The 19,895-nt window shown below is 48.5% G+C and overlaps 1 protein-coding gene across 5 annotated transcripts in view; it reads right to left on the bottom strand.

Moving 5' to 3' along the window:
- ASAP1 (ArfGAP with SH3 domain, ankyrin repeat and PH domain 1) overlaps positions 1 to 19,129 on the bottom strand; it is a 298,778-nt gene extending 279,649 nt beyond the window's left edge. For 2 of the 5 annotated variants that reach the window (XM_084751015.1, XM_084751011.1), the window contains exon 1: positions 18,858 to 19,129. The gene's annotated coding sequence lies outside the window, so the exon portion shown is untranslated. Of the gene's footprint in view, positions 1 to 11,515; positions 11,535 to 18,857 lie in introns of those variants that run through there. The other 3 variants (XM_084751013.1, XM_084751017.1, XM_084751012.1) reach the window with 3 other exon arrangements.
- Between the last annotated feature and the right edge of the window lie 766 nt (positions 19,130 to 19,895).

Genomic DNA, 19,895 nt, shown 5'->3' on the forward strand with positions numbered 1-19,895 from the left:
AGGCATTCAGTGCAGAGGAATCAACCCGGGGCCAGAGGTGGAGGCAGGGAAAATAAAGGGATAGGTGTACGGGCTGCCAGGGAGGGGGTGGGGGAGATTGTTGGGGGGAGGGGCACGTAAGAGGCGTAATGAAAAGAAGAAAGCAAGAGAGAAGAAAGAATAAGTTGAGGAGCAGGGTCGGGTAGAGTCATCAACAGGTCCCTGTGGCAGTTCAGGGGCATGTTGCTATGTCATAAAGAAAAACTGAATAACTCGATGGAGCGCATTCCAAGGAAAGCCTGCTTGAGGATCCCGCCTTTCCCAGCTGTTGACCTCTGGCCTGTGTGATCCCCACAGGGTGTTTTCCTGTCCCCTCCCTGATCTGGGCTTCTCTGCAGCTCCACCCCCACGGTCCTTAGAAAGACAGTCATCCACCCTTAAGCCCCTGCCTTCCTCATTCTCTGTGTGGTTCTCTGCCATGAGTCAGCCTCTGAGGCAGGACCTACACCACCCTGAAGAAGCTGCACTAGCAGGCTGCCATGATGTCACGTCACACAAAGGGGCCTAGGTCCTGGGAGAGAATGAGAGTTAGAGGCACGAGTCATGGATCTGAATAAGAACTATTACTAGATTGGGGGACTTTGAAGATTTAATAGCAAGGTTCAAGCCTACTTTCTCCAGAATGGCAATAATAATGATACTAATAACAACAACAACAATTATAATAATAATAAATGGAGCCTCTACTTCCCCATAGCCACTTCCTAAATGAGGACATCAAGGACCTCAGGGGTTGAACAAGCAGATTGTGCTCACATCTGACAGCAAAGTCAGGTCTAGAACCCACATCTATGTGAAACTCCTACAGCAGGCAGTAGAACTAAGCTGCTCCAACTGGCTTAGGTCAGTTTTCAAGCATCATTGAAGTATATACACACATACATACATACATACATACATACATACATACATACATACATAGATACATACTATTTTCTATAAATTAAATATTGAATTTCAAAATGCAAATAAAAACATTATCTGTGGCCAATCAACTATACAAAGAGAAGCGTAACTGATCATGCCCAGGAATAACATGGACTTGAAGATGTGTTATAGCCTCAAAATCCTGCTCTAAGACCATGAGCCGGTCCACTTCCCTGAACAGCAACTTGGAAGCATGCATTACACATGAAAACGTGTCTACTCTTTGGCTCATCAAGTCCCCCTCCAAGAACTCATCAGAAGGAAGCATTTGGACAAGCGTGTAAGTGAAAAAAAAAAGTTATCAACCCATACATCCATCATAAAGAGTTATTTGAGTATGGGAGTGTGGGGGCCCATGCACTGGGGAAGAGCTGGAGACCATGCTGTGACACAGAAGATGCTGTTTCAAACAATAGATGATAGTAATAGTATTATCTGAGGTAGAAGTGAAGCGCTGTATGTTGTTTCCTATCACCATGGCCATGCATTCTCTGATCTACGGCCAACCCAACTGAGCGACACCTAACGACAACGTTTAGATCTCTCTGGATCTCCAGCTCAGGAAGTCTAATGCCTCCTTTTGCAGCCTGCCAGTCAAGCAGTCCAGGGTGTGCTCTCCTGTCAGTTACATGCATGCCTCCATCACACCAACAAGCCCTGGAGAGCACTCCACTCTCTGAGAGCCCTTCAGCATGGCTGACTCAGGGCACACACGTCTTTCTATTTGCTCTTCCCTTCAAAGGGCCCAGGGCCCACCCTGTGGCTAGAGGATTTTTTTAAAAAAACAATTTAATCTTCCCTGGGACATGCTGGGATCAGCACTGACACTAGCTGGGAATGATGCCATGCCCTGCTCAGCAGGTGATGAAAGGGACCAGGTGGATTCACTCAGTCACTTCCTAAGGACCTGGCAAGTGGTGGGCACTGAGACAGCGCCACACACTTAGCAGTGGGTCCATGAGTGTCAGCCTCATAGAGACCACCAGCCACCGGCTTCCAGGGGGAAGCAACAGTGATACATGACCACGGCAAATGTTTTGATAAGGTCCAAATTGTATCTCATGGATCAGGCACATAATAAACAGTAAGGAAGCTGTCACCAATGCCTGGCACTAAGCCAGGTGTAAGGATATGCAAGAAAGAAGAGAAGGGACCACTGGGGAGACTAGAACAGCAGAGGGGCAGAGAAAGGGACATTTCAGCTGGCCAGGTCAAAGGGAAACATCTCTGATGCTCTGCCTAAAGGCCACTTTTTAAGCCATCAAGACCACCGAAGTCCTTCCCTTCTCCCTGGTACCAGCTTCTCCATGATAATCTCTGAAACTAGAGAACAAAGGGGACTTGAGAGTTCTCTGTAGGCTTTGAACTTTTTTCAAACCTACTTTATTTGGGCTTCTTTAATGCTTATACCTCTCTTCCAACCGACCTACCCTAGATAGGAGAGAAAAGAGGTTAATGGGAACAGGAGAAGTAGAGCTTTTTAGACTCGGTTCCTTGGAGCGATTCCACTGGTGTAGTCGGCAGGATGCCAAAAGTCCCATTAAACAGTAAACCAGCAATTCAGCAAAGGTGACTGCAACCTCAGCCTCTGGAACCTGGAGCAGCAGCAGCAACCCAGAGCCTCAAAGTGTTTGCTGGAACAGTTCTCTCTAAGGGCATCTTGAAGTGGAGTGATGAACAGCCAAGACCAAAAAGCCTCTTATTTCTTGTTTGGGATATATATATATATATACACACACACACATACACACACACACACACATATATATATACCCTCTCAGAGTCTGTACTAGGATGTTTATCAGTTAGCAAAGACTATGCCCCTGCAAGAGGCGGTTCCTCTTCCAGTGGACAAACATCACCTGTTCTCCCACAAGTCTGTTTTCAGCAGAACACCACACCCCCTTACACAAGTCTGTTTCACATCCCACACTTGGGATCAAAGCAAAAACATGTTTACATCCACTACAGTTTTTTTTTCCAATAAGAACCATTCAGGCCTTCTAAGCTCCTTCCAGGTACCCACACTCTTTCTTGTGCTCAGGCCAGATACCCAACCATCACAATCATTTTCAGCATCACCACTGCCATGGTTGTCCTCATAGCCATCATCATTGTCATCACTATGGTCTATGTTTGTTATCATCATTGTTACGGCTGTCCTTGTCACCAGCAGCAGCATCATTACCACTACTGTCATTGTTATCACCACCACCCACAACCAGGACCACCCCCACGATCACATCATCATCACTAGCATCACCATATTAGTTTCCTGGGTATGCCATAGTAAATAGTCAAAAATAAGTTGTTTTAAGGCAAAAGAAATGTATTCCTTCACAATTCTAGAGGAAAAAAAAATAAGGATAATCAGGGCCATCCATGATATCTTTGATCCCTTCGGGAAGGAATATTCCCTTGTCTTTTCTTAGCCTGTGATGGCTGAGAGATGCTAGCAGTCCTAGCTGAGAGATGCACCACTCCAGCTGCTGATGTCTGAGGATTCCTCTTCTTCACTGTCTTCCAACTCTCTTTCCTCACTTCCCAGTCATACCATCCTACCAAACCCAATGTCTTAGGTAAGCCTTCTATTGCTGTGATAAAACACCATGACGGAAAGCAACTTGGGAGAGGAAAGGGTTTGTTTCATCATATACTTCCAGGTAATACTCAAATCACTAAGGGAAGTTAGGGCAGGAACCTAGAGGTAGGAACTAAAGCAAAGGTCATGGATGAACGTTGCTGACTGGCTTGTTTCTCTTGGCTTACTCAGTTTGTCTTCTTATACACCAGAGCACCACCTACCCAGGGGTAGTGCCACCTACAATGAGCAGGGCCCTCCTACATCACCACTAATTAAGAATATGTCCAATAGGTTGATCTTATGGAGGCATTTTCTCAATTGTGGGCTCCCTTCTCTCTGATAACTCTACCTTTCATGGAGAGAAAGGAAGGAAGGAAGGAAGGAAGGAAGGAGAGAAGGAAGGAAGAAAAAGAGGAGGGGAGGGAGGGAAGGAGGCAAGGAGGGAGGGAGGGGAGGAACAAAGAAAGAAGCCAGAACACTCAATGAATTCATTTTAACTTGATTTCCATTGGAGAATTTTTTTCTCAATAATTTATAATCTGGGGTTTTAGGGATTAGCACTTCAAAAATACATTTTCGAAGGGCATGACGACTCAACCTGCAACAGCCACCCTCGCTCTCACGACGGCAGCTACCATTTTCCCTTTTCCTAACTCCCAGGTACCAGGCACAGGCGCTCCACCTCCCTATTCAGAGAGTCCTGGCTACAGCCCAGACAGCAGAAGTCTGAGTTTCTCCATATGAAGGAAAACAAAACTGAATCTTGGCGAGGCCTCCAATTTTTCTCAAGTCATCAAATAGCCAATAAAAGGCCTGGCTGTGGGACTCCTGTGGGCCCGGCCATCCACCCCACTCCAGAAGCGTTCTTTCTGCTGCTCCCTCTGCTGACACGGCTGCCATCTGCAACTGCTCCACGCTGCTCAAAATATCCTCACTGAACTCAACTTACCCCAACCAACTCGAAACTCATTCCAAGATGAGAACATCCCACACATCCATGCTTTGTCCATTAAGATGCTTTTGGAAGAAAAGAATTTTGAAAAGCAACACCTGTCTCTTTGGCTGCCCAATTCCTGCAGCTCCTCTCAGACAAACGACTGTTTTCACTGTCCCCTGTGACAGCTGCCTCTGGGCACTCTCCCGACATCTTCCGCATGATACAGTAGGTGCCAGGACCAGGACCCAGGCATCCCGCCCCTAAGAGGCAATACATCCTTGTCTGGTACAAGGTGACCATGGGAAGGGCACTGGGCACAGGTTTGGCTTCTGTTTCTGTGTGAACACCCTTGAGCATCGGGGCTAAAGTCCTTCTAGTGCTCAGCACGACAACTCACAAGTTTTTCAACTTTAGCAAAACACAGGTTGCCAAACTCTAAGCCAAGGAGGAGTAGAGGAAGATGTCATAAAAGACAAGCTAACCGCCTGGTGCACTACAGGATGAGCGGTTGGCTGAGTGTGTGTTAAGGGCCCTGGGTCTGACAGTGGAGAGATCCAACTGCTTTCCCTTTACGGGATCTTCTCCCTCCCTAAGCATGGGATGGAGATCAAAGCTCGTTAGGTGGGAAGATGCCCCCATACGAAGCTTGAACAGCCTCCCCACTAGCAGTCAATAGTTTGAAGGGTGGGCCAAGAGGTGAACACTGAGTTGGCAGTGGCTGGACAATGTGGAAGTGCTACATGGAAGCTTGTAGCAGAAGCTGTGGGGCAGACGAGCAGCTGGACAGGGGGGGGGGGTGCCGAGGTCCACTATTTCCTTAGTGGTTAGGCATGGAGAACTGGCGAGAAAAGCAACGAGTGGTGAGCGTTCGGTGAGTTGCTTTTCCAACCTAGGAAGCCAGAATACCAGGAAAACCATGTCACAGTTCCACTTCCTGTCCCCTACACAGGACCCTCAGAGCTGCCAGGGTTGGTGGAGGAGACAAGAAAGAAGAGAAGACACTGGCTTGCTTCCACTGGGGCCAGAAACAGCACTCCAGGGGATGCGACACTGGTGGGACTAGGAAGCCAAGGAAGCTGTGGCTGGTCTTAAGAGACACAGGACATGATACTGTCTCACCAACTAGCCAAAAGTCTCAGTTATGGCTCCCTTTCCCTCCTCACACTGCCATCCAATCAGTCCCCATGACAACCAACCTTGCTGCCTATCCGCACATTTTCCCCCTCTCTTGTCATACACACACTCTACCAGGGCACCCTAACTGGTATTGTTTCTTCTGGTCCTTGCCCTCATCCACCTGACCCATCCAGTCCCAGGTACCCAGGGCTTTCTTTCCAAAGATGACATTGCAGTCCTCACACCATGAGCCCTCAGTATCTTCAGGATAAAGCATAAGCTTCAGGATATGGCTCCTGGCATCCCCTCCAACCCCAATGCAGCTTGCTCAGAACATCAGGATACAAGCATCCTAAGCCCCTCACAGTTCCTAGGACAAACCATCAATTTTTACCATCGGCTGAGCCCTGGGCCTAGCTGTTCATTCCCTTCCTCCTGCTCTTCCCTAGCTATGTCCCTTTCACTGTTGAAGATTTAGCTAAAGGCCTAGGGAGAGGGCTAGGCAGTTAGGGACTACTCAAGCATAAAGACAAGGGCTGGGATTTCAGCATCCATGAAACAAGCAGAGCATGGTCCTATGCACGCACGCACGCACGCACGCACACACACACACACACACACACACACACACACACACACACACACACACACCTACAACCCCAGCACTACACAGGACAGAGACAGGAGAATCAATGGGGCTTTATGGCTGCCAGCCTAGTTGGAAAAAAGAAAAAGAAAATAAGAGTAAACAAGCTCTAAGTTCAGTGAGAGACCCTCCATCAAAGGAATAGAAGACAAATGAAAAGGACATCCAATGGCCTGTTTTGGCTTCCACATGTACAGAGGCATGTGCAGCCACATACTCATATGTGCATATACCACATACACATCACACACACAAACACACACACACACACCAAAACATAATTCCTAGCAGGTCTTCCTTGACCTCTCCTGTGAGGCATTGTCAGGTACCTCTTTATAAACATCCCATGAAACTGCATGTGTCTACATGACAGCACAAAGTGCACTGGCCATTACTCTTTCTACATGCATATCTCCATTTACACTGGAGCTCTCAGATGGGCAGAGATGCTGCTAGAACATAATACAGCAGCTGCATTCAGTAGGCACTTAATAAACAAAGAGGGAGGGGTGTCAAGTGTTAAGGTACCCAAGAAAATAACTGCAGCCAGAAGGGTCAGAGAAGTCTTCACAGAGAAAGTGCATTTGAACTACCCTTAACGAGTTAGCAGCCTCTGAGGAAGCCAAAGGGAGGGAAAGGAAAACAATCAAGTGGCAAAGCAAGACAGTGAAGACACAGGCATACATGGTGCAGTGAAGACCTTCAGAGTGGCAGCTAAAAGCATGCGTTAGGAGAAGGAAAAGAAAAGATACACTGATAAAATAAAAAGAGAAGGAGGAGACCTAAGTGTCACGTGAGATGGCTGTCCCATCAAGTTTGGGGCTTTGTTTTTTTGTTTTGTTTTGTTTTGTTTTGTTTTGTTTTTTTTGGTTTTTCGAGACAGGGTCTCTCTGTGTTAGCCTTGGCTGTCCTGGACGCACTTTGTAGACCAGGCTGGCCTCGAACTCACAGCGATCCACCCGCCTCTGCCTCCCGAGTGCTGGGATTAAAGGCGTGCGCCACCACGCCCGGCTGGGGCTTTGTTTTTATGTTTGTTTGTTTTGAGGCAGGGTCTCACTATGTACCCCTGGCTGGCTCCATCTGCCTCTGCTTTTTAAATGCAGGAAATAAAGGCATGCATCAGCATATCCAGTTGGTTAAGTAAAAAATTGGGGGGGGGGGTGTGACTAACAAAGCAGATTATTATATAATGAATAAAACACTCAGCGTCTCATTCCTTCCATCCCTCTGTTTTGACATCTTCAATATGTTCTTCCTAAGCTCAGCGCCGTTCTCCGTTGTCCCAATGGCTGCACAGAACAGTTCCGCGGTAACACAAAATTTGTTGGCTTGTTTTGGGACTAGCCTTAAAATCACTGTGTAGATGAGGATGACCTCGAACTCCTGATCCTCGAGCCTCCACCTCCTAGTGCTGAGATCACAGGCATGCTCCTCTACACAGTGGAGAATGACCACTGGATTTCATGCACGCTAAGCAGCGCTCCACCAACTAAGGTGTCCCCCAGCTCTAACTGTTTCCATCATAAAGCATTGGCCAGAAGCATGCGTGTCATGAGCCCAGGTTTGAGCCGATTACTGGGAAGGGGACAAGACCATGGTGATAATTTACCCTGGAGCTTCACTCCCCTCCTGAAAAGTCCTGGAATATGGACTTTCAATGACCAGTGTTCTGTCAGTGAGAAAGAAGGGAAAATGATGCTGGGCATGCACCAGCATCCAGGATATAGTCCCACCCACTCACTTCCAAGACATCTCCATCTATAGAACATGTCTTAAGAATTCTGGTCAAATATGAGGCACCAGAGTATGTGTGGAAGTCATACCCCACTCTCCACTCAACTGTGGAGAATGTTCTGCCCATTGGCTAGAACCCTGGAGGGGGAGACCTGGTGGCACTAAGAGAAAGGATAGCAGGTTACCAAGAAGAGACTTGATACCCTATGAGCATATACAGGGGGAGGAAATCCCCCTCAGGAACAGTCATAGGGGAGGGGAATAAGGGGAAAATGGGAGGGAGGGAAGAATGGGAGGATACAAGGGATGGGATAACCATTGAGATGTAACAAGAATAAATTAATAAAAAATTTTTAAAAAAAAGAATTCTGGGATAGCTGGGGGTGGTGGCGCTCGACTTTAACCCCAGCACTCGAGAGGCAGAGGCAGGCAGATCTCTGTGAGTTCAAGGCCAGCCTGGTCTACAAAGTGAGTCTAGGACAGCCAAGGCTACACAGAGAAACCCTGTCTTGAAAAACAAACACACAGGAATTCTGGGATAGGTAATATCAACTGTTAGCTTAACAAGATCTTCGTAGCTGTTACTGAGAGAGTTTCTAGTTTAGGTTAATTTAGGTGAGAAAACACACACTAAATCTGGCCTGTCCCAGTCCGTGGAGGAATAAAGAGGAGAGACTGCACTGAGCACCACCATTCAGCTTTCTGTTTCCTGACTGGGTACATACTGTGACCAGCTACCTCAAGGTTCCTGCTGTCGTGCTATTCTTGCTCCAGCCCACTGTCCCCTCAACGTGTAGCCAAAACCAACCCATGCCCTCTTAGGTTAATTCTTGTCAGGCATTGGTTACAGCAACAAGAAAATTACTTAATACAAGTCTCCTGACTATGACAGAATGCTTGACTCTGCAAAGTTATAAAGAAAGAGAGGTATTTGAAGCGCTTCGGTTCTGAGAAGTTCAAAAACAAGACACTTGTATCAGCACATTTCTGGTGAGGGCCTCATGGTGGGCGTTGCACGCTGGTTGGCAATGGTGACAGCATGTGTCAGAGCAAACAGTCTCCTTTCTGAGTCAGGAAGCAGAGAGAATTGGGTGGGGCCAGGTTGGCTCCTTTTGTAACAACCCTTTTGAGGCAAGGCAGAAGCACCTTCCCAGCGCAACTCCTAATCCCACCCTTACCCTACCCCACCCCACCCCACCCCACCCATTGCCCCCACGACCTCCCACCTCCTGAAAGTTCCACTACCTCTCAGGAATGCCACCATGAAGATCAGACCTCCGATGCACAAATCCCAGGGCACGCAATGAAAGCACATCCAAGCCCCGGCACACAGCGCAGTCTGCAGAGTCCACACCTCCACCCCTCTGCCAGTCTATTTTAGGCCTGAGGAAGTAACTGTCCTAGGAGAGGAAGCTTGCTAAAGGCTATTACAGGAAGGTCTATAAAGATGCTGCTGTTTGAGTTTCCACATGAAGAGTTCCGTGATAGTTGGGGGGGGGGGGGCGCGGGGGGACAGGAAACGGCAGGGACAACTGAATTCCTGAATGCAGTGTTATTTCAACTAAAAGGCTTACCTTTCTCCTTGAGCAAATAATGCTATACACTTAGACCTTTCCAAAAATAACTGATGCGCACCTATCATAAGGATTTGCTCCACCTTTTCTCAGTCTGGACTCCCCTTCCTTATTGGCCACTTGTAAAAATCCTGCCCTGGAGCTCAGATGGCACCGCTCCATTAGCAAGCACTCCCTGATCATATCCCTGGAATGAAACCGTAGGCCCTGCAAGCTCAGGGCTGCTTCCCTCCAGCTCTCTTATTTGGGGAGGGGCATATTCCCAACATTACAAAATTACACCTTCCTCTTCTGCCCGCCTGCCAAGTACTTGGGTACTTAGCTTCTGACTTTCTTCCATCAACCCTAAGTGCCTGACACTAGCAAAACATGCAGGAAAACTCTTCAAACTGATGGAGCTTCCCAGTGCTTCTCTTCCCTGGCGATCATACAAAGGAAGTCTCTTGCCTCCCTTTTGTCTTGGACCAATCATGTGCCAGGAGATCAGGCACTTTCCTTATATAGTGTTTTATTTGACACCTCCCCACAAAAAAATACATGTGAGATTTTTCTCTATTTACAGAAAGAGAAATGAAACTTCAGGGAGGCTAAGAGAAAGGCTAAGGATAGAGCCTGAAGGGCCATATAAGGAATCAGGACACGAGTCACATCTTCACACACATACAGAGGGTAGGTACTGAGCTCAGTGTCCTTGCTTGAAGTCTTGCTGCTTATTAGGCATATGACCTTGAGGGAGCTAGTGTACCTCACTTATCCTCGTGTTTAGAACAAGGATGAAGGCCTTATCTCTACAAAGGGTTATGATGGAGAGTGAATGAGTTATAGAGAGAAAATGCTTAGGACGATGCTGGTCAAACATCCACACGTAAGGAGTATTATCTATTACCATTGCCTCTAAGAGAATGGAGGTTTCCCTCCAACGGGTCCAGGGTCTTCCAGAAGCATCATCCAGAAGATGCTCCACTCACCCAATCACCTTAGGCAAGAAGGACCCACGCAAAGACAGACGCATGGAGTACATAGACAACCACTCGAAGGTGCAGACCAAGAGAACAGTGGGTCAAAGCTCACAAAATGCATACAGTCTACCCCAGCAGCCTCTCTGAGACGACTCAGCACTCATCTGTGGAATCCCAGTGGAAGTCACGAGAGACAGCTCAGCTCCCCGAGGCCCAGCTGCTGACAGGACACCATCGAATGCCTCTTATTTGACTGAACAAGCTCTGAAACTAACCAACACAGACAGCCCCACTCTCCCCACGTCTCCACCTCACCATACCTTGGCAGGGAAGACAATCCAGCAGTCTACCACCATCCTTAGTCAGCATCAGTCCCCAAACTAGAACCCAGAAACCCCAGTCTTAATTTAGTATTTTTTATTATTATTATCTTATATCCTTTGTATCTGTCCTGTGTCTTCTCTGCCCCTCCCTTTTTCCTTCTGAGACAGTTTTATTCCTCACCACTAGTCAATGCTAGATACTGAAGGTCACAGGGTCCCTGAACCAGGTTCCTTCTTTTACCAGCAGTAAGGACCCTCAGGACATGAACACAGGAGCAAGCTCAGTGAAAACTGGCTAACTGAACTCAACCTTTCTTTGGAAACAGGCTTGCATGTAGCCCAGGGTATCTTCAAACCCGAGAAGTGGCTAAGGACGACCTTGACCTTTCCTGATTCTACTACGGAACGAGATTTCATGTGTCGCTACCACACCAAGTCTATAGAGTACGACAGGTTTAACCCAGAGCATTATCCGTGCTACGCAAACACCCTACCAACTGCACGCCCCGCACCCCCTCCCCCCAGAGCCAATCTTCTGTTGCTAGCATGCCCCTACAGATCCTGGTTCTCTTTTTCTTAAAATGGCAATTTTTACATTTTCATGAATGTTCTCTCTTCTCTAGTCCTCTAAGAAGCCAGACTGAATTAAGCAACCCAGTTCCAACTTGGTACCTACCAGAAGGAAAGGAAAGCTGAGACCTCTTTACAAAGCCAGGGTCCCATAAAGGTCAGTCTTCTCTGAAAAGAAGGCCTGAGCGGATTTTTCTCCATCTGTCCATGGAAACAGCAAGAAAGGCTTAGGAACAGTGGTTCTCAACCTTCCTAACGCTGCGACTCTTTAATACAGTTCTTCATATTGTGGTGACCTCCCCCCCCCCAGCCACACATACACACCATAACATTATTTTCATTGCTACTGCTTAACTAATTTTGCTACTGTTATGAACCAAAGTGTCAATATCTGATATGCGACCCTTGTGAAAGGTTCAACCTACAAATGGGTCACAACCTACAAATGGGTCATGACCTACAGGTTGAGAACCACTGCCTAAGGAGCCTGGGGCAAGGTGAGCATGGTTCCCATGGAAACACTGAACACTCATGGCATGGAAAGTCTCTTATACCAAGAAGAGCCCAGTGATCAAATGTTCGTCCCAGAAGCTCTGGCAGAAAGTCAAAAGCCTAAGGAACATTTAGGGCTGCCATAGACGCACAAGCCCCTCTGTAGAGACATACACCTCTGGTCCGCAGGGTAGGTGAGGGCCTCCTGGAGCATAAACCACTATGTCACCCAAACAGAAGACACCACAAAGAGGAGAAGTAGATCATCCAGGACGAGCATCGCAGGTCATTCTGAAAGTGAATGTCAGAACGTTTAAAATGATATAAGACAGAGAGGAGACGGCCCAAGGAAGGAGTCCGACCTAGGATAAGAGGCAAGGATAAGAATTTAAAGAGAAAGCACTTTCCAGCCTAGGCCATCTCCTTAAACCAAAAGGAAAGTCAACAATTGACACAAAAGGTCATTAAAACTGAAAACTTAAGGATGGAGAATCCTACAAGCAAGGCAACAGGGCTCACTAACATGAGTCAGCAAATCTAACACTACCTCCTCTCTGCTCAGCACCTGGGGGGGGGGGGGGATAATGGAGTCTCATTCCTACCACCAATGACCACCCCCTCCCCAACAGGAAAGACAATCAAATGAACAACTTCCCTCAAGGTGGCTGCAACAGGGCCACTGACTGTCGGGTCCCTCCTATGCTCTTCCTATGTTATCTCTGTGACGTGTGAGAAGGGTCCTCAGCATCAAGAACTGAGAGCCTCGGTTGACTGCTCCCCTCCGGCAACCATGCCCTCTGGCCATTCTGCTTCAGTGACCGTCACAGAACTCAGGGAACAATAAAGCCCGGCTAAGCATCCTTTTTATGTTCTTCTCGAAAAGAAAAACAGAGCTTCAGTGAAACATGCACACAGGATATTACACGCACACATTCACACTCACACGGGATTTTATGAAGGCAGAGGAACCCTGACCAAAACTTCATGCTTAGCTTTGAACAGGGAAGTGTGGGCACTCCCCGAAAGGGTACAGTTGCCCTCCTGACGTCTCTCTTCCTGCCCTGCCCACGGAGATCCACCAGAATCTGCTTCTGCAGAACTCCTAGTCACATCTAGAGGAGGAAGTACCGCGGGGTGTGCTTTTCTTCATCCCAAACCAGACTCCAGCTGGGCCCCAGGCAAGGCTGAACCTGCTGTTTACTCCTGTCTTTCCAAGTCTGCGTGCACCTTCACACTTCCTGGCTAGAGGCGGGTGAAGAAGAGGAAACACCAGAGACAGGCTCCTGGTGTTTCCAGGGGGATGGGATTCCGGAGATGATGGAGAACTTCAGGTAGCCATCTCCCTCGGCTCGGCAGCCCAGCATGCTGGTGGCCAGTGGAGCTAATGTGGAGCTCCAAAGTGCTAATGGGCTCAGCAAAGCGTCTAGTTTCCAGGGGTATCTGGGACACGAGCCCATTTTCTCTAACTGAAAGCCTGCTGAAATCTGGTCTTAATTACCCACTAGCAGCAATGTGGCTGCACGGACACATCATGGCTGAGTCCCTTAGTCTCAGGCAATGAGGCCACCCACCCATGTACCACTGGCAGGCTAGGCCTTCTATTAGTGCCTGAACCCTAAGACTTCAGACAGATTTGTCCTGATCCAACACAGGATCCTCCTGACCTCCCTTGTGCTGTTGGAAACAGGGCTGGCTCATGTTGGGGACACTAACTATGACTTTGAAGCCAAGAGTCTAGCTGTACAAAAGGGCATCATAAAGTATTGAGATATGAACTCTAAGCGAACTTTCAATGAGAGAAACAGTCTCCTACCTCCTGTTACCCATTTTGGAGAGAGGGTATGAGGATAGATGAGCTAGGAGGACTATTCTTATTGTTGCTGTTGCCGTTATGTTTGTATTTTATTATATTTATTATTAATAATTATTATTTTATTTATTGTTGAGACAGGATAAGAGGAGTTGGCATCCCTGGGCTGAAAGGAAACCATCAGGCCTAACTCCCCCACAGCAGAGTCCAGAGGAAGGACTAAACATTCATCACTTGTGTCACAGGAAATGTCCCTGACCTGTCTTCCCTGCTGGGCTAGCAGTCTCTCCCCTAACCACCCACAGCACCTCCCCTACCAATCCCAGAGGGATCCTGGGGACATATTCAGTTATGTGGGAAAAAAAGATCAAGTCTACAGGGAGAAGCAAAGTTACCCATTAGCCCATCTTCAAGTAAGGACGAGGGATATTGGTATTTGGTATTGAAGTCTTGGGTTGTGTCCACAGCACTCCACAAACCAGAGGCGGCGATCTACACCATTGATCCCAACTGTAATCCTCAGACTTTGACGATAGAAGTAGAAGAATCAGAGGTCCAAGGTCAGCCTCGGGCTACACAAGGGTTCAAGGCTAACCTTGGCCAGGGGGCGAAAAAACAAAAAACAAAAACCAAACAAGTGGCTGAGACGGCACAGCAGCCCAATGCAAACACGTAAAGAGTCCTTAAAAGTCGGGGAGAGAACCAAAGGTTAGGAATTGAGATGACAACAGGCAATCGGATCACAGTGAGTTCGAGGCCAGCCTGGTCTACAAAGTGATTCCAGGACAGCCAAGGCTACACAGAGAAACCCTGTCTCGAGGAAGAAGAAAAAAAAATGCTGAGGCCTATTTCAGACCTCCAGAGCTGCAAGATGGAAAATTGCTATTGGATAATTCAAGACATTTCTTTTATTACCACAGTACCAGATAAATTGATCCACTATCATGACACTTACCCTAAAAAGCAACAACAGCCACAAAACACTACTTTTATTTACATGTCTATTGCTCAAGTAAATAATAATAGCTGACATTTCTCAAAAGGACGTTTGCTCTTAGTATTTATTTACTATTTAGTATTTAGGGCCAACCTGAATGTTTCACAGGCATAAGAGAGGAAGAAAAGGTAACTTGAGTTGAACAGGATGATGATAAGGGTTCTCAAGGATCCAAGAGTGGGCCAGGAAGTTAAAGACATCTTCCAGGAGGTAAACACATGGGTGCACTTAAAAAGATAAGTGGGAGTCAGCCAACCAGAGTGGAAGAACACACCAGGGAGTGACTAACAGAACAGATGCTCAGAAAAATGACACAGCAGGTGAACATAGCAAGCGCTTCAGAGGTATCTTTCACCTTTGCATCTTGCCTTCTCTCTTAGTTGAAGGGCTTTTGTCCTCCTGTGTGCCTGAGACCTTCTTATGGATACCAGCCTTAGCACCATCAGGACCCAGCTCTCTCTCTCTCCAAATATAATTCCTACATTCTTTCCTGTCCCTAGAATGAGGCCACCATGACCCAAGCTTCTTGAGATAGAATCAGAGAGGACTCATAGCCAAGTCCTCTCCCCATCCTCAGCCATGTCACATCATCTCTGTAAAAGCAGGCATCAGTTGTATCCCCAAGCCCTCACTAGGACCCTCTAGCTCCTCCCCGCTCTCCCCCCCACCCCCCATCCCCGCTTCACTGCCACCAGTCTGGTCTACTCCACCATCATCTTCCTGGAATAGCAGAACGGAGAACTAACGCAGCATCTACTCTTTGTTCCTATGACCCACTCTCAAAAATGTCAGTCGGATTCTACTCCTGAGCCTAAGCTCAAGAATGCTTCCTTTACACATGGCCGGAGGATTTCCAAGCTTTATGAACTGGGCTCTGAAACACTCCTCATCCTCACCTTGCAATGTGCCCCCTCGACGCTCCCGACTCTGCCCACTCAATGGAATAGTTGGAGCCCTCTGCGCGTTTTTTACCCATCTCCTCAGAACGCCCTTCCCACACACCATTTCAGGCTAGCTACTCCTTCTCTGTTTTCCAGCCTCTGCTTTATTCTCTGATTTCCTGAGTAACCTACATCCTACAAGTTTTCATTCCTTAGAAGTTACCAGCTTCATCCCGGGTGCCGACCTCCTCTAGCGGAAGGCAAGCTCCAGGAGGGTGGGGACTCGCCTATCTTGTTAGTCACTGTATCATGGGGACTCCATGTGAGGCTTAGGGAAGAGTAAGTGCTTGATGCACGTTTGCAGAACTGATTAATTAAATGAAAGGGTATATAATCCTGACAATGAAAATAAGAGGCCTTGAGAACAGGGCGCTATTCATCTTTGCATGACTAGTACCTCCCACAGTGGAGGCACTTAGCAAATGTTTACTGGCGACAAGAAAGAATGACTCAATCCAGATTAATGTGAGAAACGCTGTCCTTTCTGGGAAAGATTCCCAAGGAGTCCCCTCTTTGGGTGACGTGTGTGTGTGTGTGTGTGTGTGTGTGTGTGTCTGTCTGTCTGTCTGTCTGTACGGGCACACGCACACATGATATGTATGTGCATATCTGCCTGAGGACACATACCACATACCCATGAGTGAACATAGGGGTCAAACAGGGTCTCCTTCTTTACCTAGAGTTTGGCCAAGGCATGCCACCAAACTCAAGCAATCATCCTGTTTTCTCTTATTCACTCACTGGGTGCTGGATTTACCGGGGTATCTGGCTTTTTACATAAGAGCTAGGGATTTGAACTCAGGTCTTTACGCTTGTACAGCAAACACTCTTCCCCACTGAGCCATCTCCCCAACCCTCGATCCTTCTTAGGAGCTAACAAGGCTAATGCATACAACAAGCGCTTAATAAGTGCTAGATGTCACTGTCAGTATTGCTTATGCAGATTTCTCCTCAGAGCCCACATCAGAAAAAAAAGAAGAAGAAGAGGAAGAAGAAGAAGAAGAGGAGGAGGAGGAGGAGGAGGAGGAGGAGGAGGAGGAGGAGGAAGAAGAAGAAGAAGAAGAAGAAGAAGAAGAAGAAGAAGAAGAAGAAAGGAGAAGAGTATGAAAAGAGGCCGGCCAGGAAGAGGCCATCAGACACAGATGAGACCTTGGGAGGGAAAAGGAAAGGGAAGCCCAGGTAAGAGGGTGCTCATTTTCCCCTAGACCACGGCCACCTGGCATGCAACATAGAGCAGCCAGCTGGGAGGAGGGTCTGGACTGGGAGGGCTCGGCTTGAATGCACACATTCATCTCTGGGACTGCAGGGCTCTTGCATTGGTTTTGAAAATCTAGCTGGCTGTGGTTGGGGAGGACTGGAGAGAAGTGTGAGGAATTTCAATTTCCTTCACCAAATGGCAAGCTTGTGAAAAAGTCCTTTCTCTTCAACATTATCACATACTAAAAATGAAAAGCCAGGCCACTCAGCTCTCTCGAAGAGGGAACTAGGTAGGGGCTGCCCAGCTCACAGGAAAAGGAGAATTCAAAAGCAAGACTTCTGAAATCTCTCAGTGCATTCTGTGTCAAGGCATTGCCCTTTGGGGATTTGTATGTTTCCAACAAAAATGAGAGAGTACAGAAAGACAGTCCCCTATATAATAACTACAATTGTGTATTTCAGATCCATTTGATAGTTGAATCCCAAAACCACTTGGGTCAGTGAACAGGAGAATTTGGGTAATAGCATATTTATTTTTTAGTTTTTTACGATAAGCATACAAGGCGCTAAAAAAAAATTATGCATTTTTGAACAGGGTAATTTTAAAACTCCTTATCTCAAAATATGTTCTTTGAGATAACTGTATATCTCAAAAACAGTGGCAATAACAGATAAGGGAACAGGAGAAGGTACTAAAGTGTCGAGCGTTGAAAGACACAGTTCCACATCTGGTTCACGGCTGGCAGCAGATCATAATCTGGCAGAGTCGGGGAGGCCCAGGCACAGAGTTTAGAGACTTGGAAGTTAGGCCACCAAGTGGTCGTGTGTCCTTAGACGAGACAGGTCACCTCTCTAAACCTCTTCAGCGTTAAAAGTGAAAATAGTTGTTTTCTGAGATCCTTTTCTTCTACGCACACGCACACACAGAAGCACACACACATTCTGCGCCCCCAATGGCCCTACACAGGGGCCTTCCAATGACCCAGCAAGAAGACCTGGCCGCTCATGCTAGAACAGACATGAAACTGTCTAAAATTTAAATTCTGTGTTTTACAGTCTCAAAACATTACTCAGCAATCCTCAACCAATACTATCCTAGAATCAATTCTGCTAAGACAACCTGACGGAGCAGATGGGTGGGGGTGGGGCTGGTCATTTGGATCTGTACTGCTAAGGCTAAGGTCAAGTTAACTTGGTCTAGACTTGGATAAGCCTCTCTTTTATGAAAATGAATCCGCCTTACGAGGGATCGATATGATGTCTCGGGATGAATTAAACAGCAGAAAACCAGACACCAGCGAGTTTCTTTTTTTCTTTTAAACTTACTGTCGCTCTCATAAAAAGGCATCAGGTCCCAAAATGGTACAAGCGAAAACCACCAGACTCTTCTCAGCTCCCAAGTGGAATTATTAACCCCCACCCCCACCCCCATCCCTGGTTCCTTTTGCTTTAAGTGGTCTGGGGCCTGCCTGGCAGCGCCATGTCCAGGCCAAGTCCCGCGCCGCCGAGGGAAACTTTCCTCCGCTGCGACAGAGACAATGCGGCGGCCAGTGCCCGCGCCTTCCAGCCGCGCGGGGAGAGCGCTGGGGAGAACCGGCAAAGTGCTGGGGAGGGGAAGAAAGAGCTTCAGAGGGCCAAGGGAGCGCCCCAACGGGAGGGGAGGGTGCCCTGGAGGACGGAAAAAGCGCCCCCGCGGATGAGGAGAGCGCCCCGGTGGGTGTCCGGGCCTCGTCCGGGAGCGGGAGCCTTACACCCCAGGAGCATCACCCCCAAACCCAAGTCGCCTCCGCAGAGCAGGGGAATGCGCGCTCTAGCGCTGCGGCTGCGGAGCCCCCGGGCCGCCTGGCCAGTCCCTGCAGAGCCGGCCGCGCGCCCCGCACGCCCCCAGACCCCAGGATGGTGCTCTTTGGAAAGACAGGGACACCCGAAGCCCACAGGGATGCGGGTGGCCGTGCAGTGCCCCGCCGCGCCCGCCTCGCCCGCCCCGCCGCCCCGCCGCCTTGCCACTCACCGGGACCGGGCGGGCCGCTGGGCATTATTCCATTGCCGGCGCGGCGAGGCCGGGCGAGGCGCGGGAGCCGAGCGCGGCGCAGGAAGGGGCGGGCGACCATGTGCCGAGGGGGAGGAGGCCGGCGACAGGAGCCGCTCGCTCGATCCTGCTCGGCGGCGGCGGGCGCGGGCTGCAGGAAATCCAAACACTTCGGCAGGAAATCGGAATCCTGACTAAGCACTCCCGGCCCGCGGCAGCCCCGCGCCGGGGGCTCCCACCACCGCGCTTAACCCTTGGCCCGCCGGCACACTGCAGGGCGCGAGAGGAAGGCAGGGCAGGAGATGCGCGGGATGGACCTCCTTCTTGCCCACAGAGGGCAGAGGTGGGGCCTACCAGCAGAAAACCTTGGCCTTGAAGTGAGGCTTGCTAAAGCTTGGACACCTATAGAGGACTGTGACCACTCTCCCATCCTGCCTCGACTTCTCCCAGTGTACGTTCACCAGTTCCTTTCTGTTGTTTCTCTCTTTTCTGCCCAGTGCCTGGAAGCAGAGCCTTTTGAGTCAGGATAGCGTATAGTGATGATCTGGGTAGCATACTTGGTTTTTGGTCTCTGAACCAAGGTTGGACAATGGCCTTTTCCTATTTCCTACAAGTGATACTGCCTTGAGTTTTCCATTTCTCCAACATGAAAGGAGTTTTGTTTTCATAGACTTAGTTTGAAAACCAGATGCTTACCCAGGCATGTTGGAAACATCAACCAACGATAGTCATGCTTGGCCTTGCAGTCCAGAGACCTCAGGAAAAGGAGGCTTCTAATTCGTGGGAAGAGTATTCTGCATATCTATGCGGACCTACACTGCTGTGGACGGATCTGGCCTTGAGGACATCAGTGTCTTCCTCATCAGTGGGTGATTGTTTTTCTTTTAGCCTTCCAGAAACTGCTTTCTGAAAAGGGGGCTACGCAGACCCCCTTCTGGTGAAATGCGAAACTCACTAGGCCTCACAAAATGTGAGATTTTGTTCTTAACCTGAGGGCAGGGGACATGGCGGGAGGGCGTG

The sequence above is a fragment of the Acomys minous genome (genome assembly GCF_964271855.1).
Source record: "Acomys minous genome assembly, chromosome: 12".
NCBI lineage: Eukaryota > Metazoa > Chordata > Mammalia > Rodentia > Muridae > Acomys > Acomys minous.